This window comes from Crocodylus porosus, unplaced genomic scaffold, assembly GCF_001723895.1.
Source record: "Crocodylus porosus isolate Cpor-Errol unplaced genomic scaffold, CroPor_comp1, whole genome shotgun sequence".
Classification (NCBI taxonomy): Eukaryota; Metazoa; Chordata; order Crocodylia; family Crocodylidae; genus Crocodylus; species Crocodylus porosus.
Genome location: NW_017728943.1, coordinates 123,523,818 through 123,531,197, shown reverse-complemented (window position 1 = coordinate 123,531,197; position 7,380 = coordinate 123,523,818). Strand labels below are relative to the sequence as shown.

The 7,380-nt window shown below is 41.4% G+C and overlaps 1 pseudogene; it reads left to right on the top strand.

Annotated features, from left to right (window-relative positions):
* The first annotated feature begins 498 nt into the window (after window positions 1-498).
* Window positions 499-3,042, top strand: LOC109319122 (annotated as a pseudogene).
* Window positions 3,043-7,380: the final 4,338 nt, after the last annotated feature.

Here is a 7,380-nt window from a genome sequence, read left to right as displayed (position 1 = left end):
TATCTGACATGCCTCTCACACACCTGATCTAGATTCATCTTGACCTGAAAGATATCATGTTGATTTCTTCCTCTTTAACATGTGGTTTATCTCCTTCCAGCACTTTATATTTTAACAGCAAACATTAAGAAACCTTACAGAGGAGCCAGATTTGCACATTTGCCTGTGCCAAGTACATCTGAATGAGAGATTCCCCCCCGCCACCTTCCCCCCCAGCATCCTGCTCTTGTTTTTGTTCTTTGTACATGAGAGCAGAAGATAATGAATTACAGTGCTGAAAGACAGACACAACACAACCTATGAGCAGCACTGTTTTTCTGGGCTATATTTCTTTTTCTTGATTACCAGACAATAGCTCCAGAAATTTAAGGAGGGGGAGAAGAAATGACTGATCTTTATGTATGAGATAATGGATGAGCCTTGAATGACCTGTTTTTTTCCTTGCGGTAAAACCGTATTGAAGAAAGAGGGCGCTAGCTTACAGCCCATCTCCTTCCCTCTGCCTGTGCTAGTCCTGGAGCTCGTGTTAACAGGAGAACTGCCGATGACTGCTCTCACCCAGGAAGGAGCAAACTGTCTCACTGATTCAGGTACGTCTCAAGTTTAATCCTGCAAATAGACTGAGATTTAAGCTTCAGCACTGCAGACAAAAAAGATGCAGGCAAAAGCCATTCGGAAGGCACCTTCCAGGTCTGTCTGCCTCTCTGGCCAGTTTGAGACGCCTTTTGATCTTGTGGCCACACAGCCAGGAGGAAGGATTGGGACTGGTGACTCCCCCCAGAGCATCTTCCCTGCCTCTCTCTTTCTGCCGCTGTCCCTCTCCTCTCTCCCTACCTTTCAGGAAGGGGAGAGAGATCCGAGGAGGGGATGGTTGGCTGGCTGCTGAGAGACCCCCTACGCTTTCCCGCCCCGGACCTGAAGGCAGGCGGGAAGGCTGGGGAGGAGAAGCTGCTGCAAGAGGAGGTTGGAGTGTCTGCCTGCTTGTGTGTGTGTATGTGCATGCCTCGCGGGGGTGTGATGTCGGCTGGGGGAACACGCGGAGGCTGAGAAGTTTTGGGGGAAGCCGTCAGCCCAGTGCGGCAGTCGCCTGGCGGGAGGCGAGGGGCACCCGAGCGCTGTCCGGGGTGCTGAATGCAGGGCGCCGAGCGCCGTCCGGGGTGCTGAAGGCAGCACCTGCTCCGGAGCCGTCCTCATCCTGCAACAGGAAGCTGGAGCCCGGCCGGGCCTGGCAGCCCGTCCCGCCTACCCGGCCGGCAGATGCCGCCGATCCCCTCGCCATCGCATCCAATAACTCAAACTAGATAAGCGCCTGGCTCATCACCTCTGCATGCCCAGCGTCTGCAGGCGAGGCGGGCATGCCAGAAAAGCACATCCCTACTTTGTCTGCGGTTGCCTTAGTAACTAATGTGGATTTCCCCCTCCCCAGCTCGCCTATTTGCTCCTCTTGCTGGCTTATATTCCCCCCCTTCCGCCTCCCCCACCCCAACCCAGAAAAGTTACCCTCACCTGTAATGGATCTATATGTGTCCCAGCTCCCTCCTCTGACCTTTAAATGACATTTCCATTGACTGTACAAAGAAGATTTATCTCTTTATTTTGCTTCCAATTGTTTGGAGTCTTGTGGGTCATCTGTTTAAGTGATAAGAGTGGAATAAAGTATTTATCCCCCCCCCCCCACCTCTCTGGTATGATAACCACTGAGGTTGAGACAAGATTTTATCTGACTGGTGAACCCCAGAAGTTGTAAAACTTGTCAGATAGGTTATCATTGCTTTAAGAGACAGGACCTTGCCTTGAATGCATGTATGTCTATGGGTCTGTGCATAGGTATTGATGTTTCTGTGTGTGAGAGTGAGTGAACATGTGTCTGTATGTGTCTCAAGGAAGGACTTAGGAAATGTGCATGGGAGAACCTCCCCTCATGCAGACTGATTCAGGCTTTGTCTAAAATCAGTCATCCCTCTAAACTCTTTTCTGATGAATATGACCTTCATTGGGTCCTGCTTTGACATCGCCTCCTCTGCTGAATGTGTTCTGTTTCCCTTTTTCTCTGCCACTAGGCAATAATTCACTATTACGATGACTTCTCATGCATCCTGAAGTGATTTGCTTTAAAACTCTGCTGCCATGGGAGTTGGAGCTGCTTCGGAAGTGACAGGGGAGAAACGGATACTTCCTACATGTCCTTAAACAATGTGCAGACAGGAGGAGTCCATGAAATTTGTCACCTGGATCTGGATGACATCCTGCAACAAAATGATTGGAGTGCTGCTTGTCTTCTTCCCTGCTATCTTCCTAGAGATAGACATCCTCCCCAGAAATACTGGCAGAAAGATCTTACTGTCAGGGGCTTCTTCCCAGCGATCGGTAGCTAGAATGGATGGAGATGTCATCATAGGTGCCCTCTTCTCAGTCCATCACCAGCCACCAGCTGAGAAAGTGCCAGAGAGGAAGTGTGGGGAAATCAGAGAGCAATATGGCATACAGAGAGTTGAAGCCATGTTTCACACTTTGGATAAAATTAACTCAGATCCAGTGCTACTGCCCAATATCACACTGGGCAGTGAGATCAGAGATTCCTGCTGGCATTCCTCGGTAGCTCTGGAGCAGAGCATTGAGTTCATAAGGGACTCCTTGATCTCCATAAGAGACGATAAAGATGGAATCAATCGGTGTATGTCTGAAGCCCAATCCCAACATCAGGCCAGAGTCAAAAAACCTATTGCAGGGGTCATTGGTCCAGGCTCTAGCTCGGTTGCAATTCAAGTGCAAAATCTTCTCCAGCTCTTTGATATCCCTCAGATTGCTTATTCTGCAACAAGCATTGACCTGAGCGACAAAACTTTATATAAATACTTCCTGAGGGTGGTCCCTTCTGACACGCTGCAAGCCAGGGCTATGCTTGACATAGTCAAACGATACAATTGGACCTATGTATCTGCAGTTCATACTGAAGGTAGGTATGGAAAAAGCAATGCACATAGAATCAGGGGAATAATTTTCCTTCCCATCCCTTTCTGCCACTCCTTCCCTCAGATCTAGGAAGTTTCCCTGAGCTTTTAGTGTCAGGCTCCAAAGCTGCTGCGTGGGTTGTTACACACTATAGATTTATACAACAGGTTTGTACTTTATACTGTTCCTTGGAGAAGGGAGGTTTACTGCTTGATAACTAGCTGCGATCATCTGGCTGTCTAGGAGTGCTTTCTACTAAAGAGAAACCAAGTACTTGACTTTAAATTTGAAAAAAGAAAAAAGCCTTGTAGCATATTTATTTGGTTTGCTTTCCCGGAGAAGTCAATTCCAACCCATGGGAGATGGACAGCAATCATTTTGTATTAACAATCTAGCTTGCTGGCAAAATTCAATGAAAAGGATGCAATTTGCCCCCTACTACTGTGGGATTTGAACAAGAATTTCTCCTCAGAGCAGTGCACACAGCCTCTAGACTTGGTTTCAAAACTGTCGGATGGATGGCTTTAAGCTTATAGACTTTATAAAACTTCATAAATATAATGTCAGGGGGGAAAAGCACACACAGAGACCCAGTTGTGACCTTCAGATTTGACCCCTTCCCTTTTTTTTCATTCACAGGCAGAATGATTCATATCTACTTCAATTTAGAACAGCCAATCCCTTCTAATTAAAAAGTTAACAGATGTAAGAATCTCAGGCTGAAGTTAATAAGGGCACAAAATCATTCTTAAAGAGAAAGTGCCAGTTCAGTAATGAAGTGTGCATATTTTCAGTGAAGCAAATTCTCAGATTTGTTTCATTCTTATTCAGGCAAAACTGTCACTGAAATCTGTGGAAGTTTTGCAGTTTTATCTGAGTAAGAACTGAGTCAACACTGAACAAGGTTATAGGATTTGGCATTATGTTTGTTCTATATGAATTCTTCAAACTAATTTCCATATCTATAGACACAGATATGAATCCTGAAAACACTGCTCCAATATGTTCCATAGAAATGTTTTGTAAGGTGTGGAGAGACATCTGTGCTATTTCACAAGCACATACATTTAATATTCATTTCTGTTTTAATGCTGTGTAAGGAACAGTAAAAATCTTACCATACAGAGACAATTTGCAACCAACAAGTTTAATTATCTTTAAGTGAAGGTATTGTAAGATAATAGTATTTTAAAATGGAGGTTTTGGTTTATAGATGGACAATTGTTTTTGTTAAAGATAACCCAACACCTTTTAGCAATTAAATAACAGATAAGCAATATTTTGTCATACATTAGTATGCCATTTCTATAGTTTAATGATGTTGAAAACAGATTTTTTTAAATACAAAATTATAAAATTGATTTTTTTTTCTGTTTTTGTACAATATAGATTTCAAGTAATTCATCTATTTGACTAAATCCATGTGTAGATCTGATCTATGCCTCTTTATATCAGTTAACTAAATATATTTTTTTTTGGTCTCAGAAATTGAAATAAAAAAGTTGAAAACTTATAGTGCTACAATTAAATAAAGTGATTGTCAAGAAGACTTGCAAATACTAGATTTAAAGGTGAATTGGATTGACTTGGACATTTAAAACATTGAAGTGCTGCAATTTTAAAGAACATAGGACATTTGTGGTTCATTTTGTGACCTGTCACAGATGAAAAAACAAAATGTTGTATAGGATTGTACATGAGCTATTAAAATTCTTGGTTGCTAGCAGATGTGATTAGTTCTTGTGACAGATCAGGGTGAAAATAAACATTAAGGGACTGATATTTAGTTGGTGTCAATTGTCATAGCTCCATTGAATGGATTTCAAAGGAGCTATAACAGTTTAGACTGGCTGAGGATCTTCCCTCAGAGATCTCTTCCTTCCCTTCCCATCCATGTGCAAATAAAGTCTCTTTATCAGGAATGGGTTTTTTTGTCTTGAATGACACTATAGATTATTAAGATTGTTTGTTAATTTGCTTTTTTAAAAGATCATTACTGGAGACTTTTCAAGGTAATGATTTCTCTTGCTACCTGTGAGAACTCTTGATTAGCTATCCAGGTTTAAAATATTGTTGATTGGGTGGTTGTTGTAGGGTATTTTTTTCTGATATCTAGGGTGTATTTTTTGGAAATATTAGATCAGTTATGTAAACATTAGGGTAGTTTCTTCAGTATCAGTTTTATAATTTTATAGATTATTTAGGTTTATTACTTTGTCTCTTTTTGCTCTAAAACCTGTATTTAATATGCCATTAAAGAATTAGAAATGTAGATATTGTACTGGATTAGAAACATTAAGTAACATTATTACACCTATGTTGATTTCTTTCCCCAAAAATGCAATAATTATGATACATCCATTTATGAAGTATATGGATTCCAGATTTTTTTTTCTTTTTAAAGTGAAATTAGCAGTTATGAAAAATGCTGGAACCACATATCTGTGGTTTAAAGTTCTATGGATTAACTTCCAGGGGTTGTGCTGGAGTATCTGAAAGGGGAATGCAAAATACCTTCCCACTTTGCCTAACCAACACAAGGACTACTCTCAAAAATAGTCCCTGTGAACAGTGACTGCTCTATTCTTGCTTCCTCTGAGAATAAATGACCCATTCCCCCTCTATGCCAGCTGACAGAGCATGATTAACGGAATCTACCATGTTAATTCTCAACTGGAGTGCCATGGTACCTTGGAGTACCATAGGATCCTTTTAAAAGTCCTATAGGGTATCTTATAATACTAGCACTTTTAGGTATGTAAGCACCTACACATGACTTACAAGATAAACTCAGGAATTTCAAATATGAATCCATTTTGTCAGAAACATTCTGACCTTTTATTGTCTTTAGAAGTTCTTTGCAGCAGAAAAATCACTTTATTATTTTTCCATAGTCAAAAAATGAGTGAAAGCTAACAGCTAGCATTTTCCAAGGGGTGCTTTGAGTCTAACAAGGTTGAGAACCAATGATCTACACCATAAGGATGATGTAGAGCAGTGGTTCTCAACCTTGTTAGAGAATGTGCAACTGCTACAGAATGTGCAACCGCTATGCACAATATGTTTCCAGGGGGAGACTGTCCTGATGTATTTTGACCTGGCACACTTCTCTCACAGAGCTATATGGGAAACGTGCATATTTTCATTAAATGTGCAGGCTATCATAGTAGTGCAGATTTGCATCAAATTGCTTTAAGGTCTTTGTACTTGGTTGGATCAACCGTGGGAAGGAAGAGATGGGTGCACACTAAATCAGCCTTGCCCTCTCTCTGAGACTGACAGTTCTCAACTAAATGTTTGTGTTGTTTTATTTTGTTTTTTGTAATACCCTGCCCACAGAAGGATGACATAAGTCCACCAATTAATTTGACATAACGATTGATCAGTCACCAGATGGAAATATTCTTCTTCAATATTCTCAGGTCAATTCATAGAGGTAACAAGAGGTGAAAGGCTCCCAACCCTTTCTTGATATCCTAAGACATCCAATTAGTCAAACCTAACTGTTACAGTTTCACCAATTTTACCCTCAGGCATTCCTGCCTTAAACAATTCAGATCACACTAACAATGGCAAGGTGAACAAATATTGGGTCTTTTAATACATAAATAACACATAAATGTGAACTTGCTCACACAAAGATGTTCACTATAACGAATTAGCTCACCATAGCTGGCTTAAACATACACTGCCATAATAGTTTAAGTGTTCCACTTTGTAGTGCATTACCTTTTTGGAGTTCATGACAGCATATTCATTTCATTATTTAACATCTGAAATTTCATTCTTTATCAATGCACAGGACATGTACAACTTCCATTAATGATAATGAAATTTAGCACCATACAATCTGTGCTGATTAATGAACAGTGGATTTCTTGAAGAAACATCATACTCCTGTTTGCAACATTAGATTAAGAGATACTGAAACATCGTAGAAAGGTGCCGATTACTATAAAGTTAGTTATAAATAAATCATTGTTATCAAAGCTGCATGTGATTCAGCTAAAAATTCCTTTTCAGGCTAAAATTGACAGGTAAATCTAGAGCAATGGTTATCAACTAGGGTGTCATGGCAGAGAAGTGGAACTGCCCTGTGCTTCTCACATATAGTCACACTGCAAAAGGCATACGCATGAGCATATACCTCTGCCAGCCTTAGGATTATTTAAAGCAGACCCGAATGCCTAGTCCTGCTGCAGCCCTTGCTGGGCCAAGCCCACACAGTGTCGCTTGGAAACAGGGGGGCATGGGACAGGTGGAAATATTCCACGTTCCTCTGTTCCCAGGAGGAGTACATCAGGGGGAGAGAGGGTTGTCAACTAGAAAGATATGCAACATCTGATAACCCTAATGCAGGCAGGAGAGCATGCTTGTGCCACAGCCCTTCCCAATCTGGCTGTGCACAAGGTGCGTGGTAGTTTCACT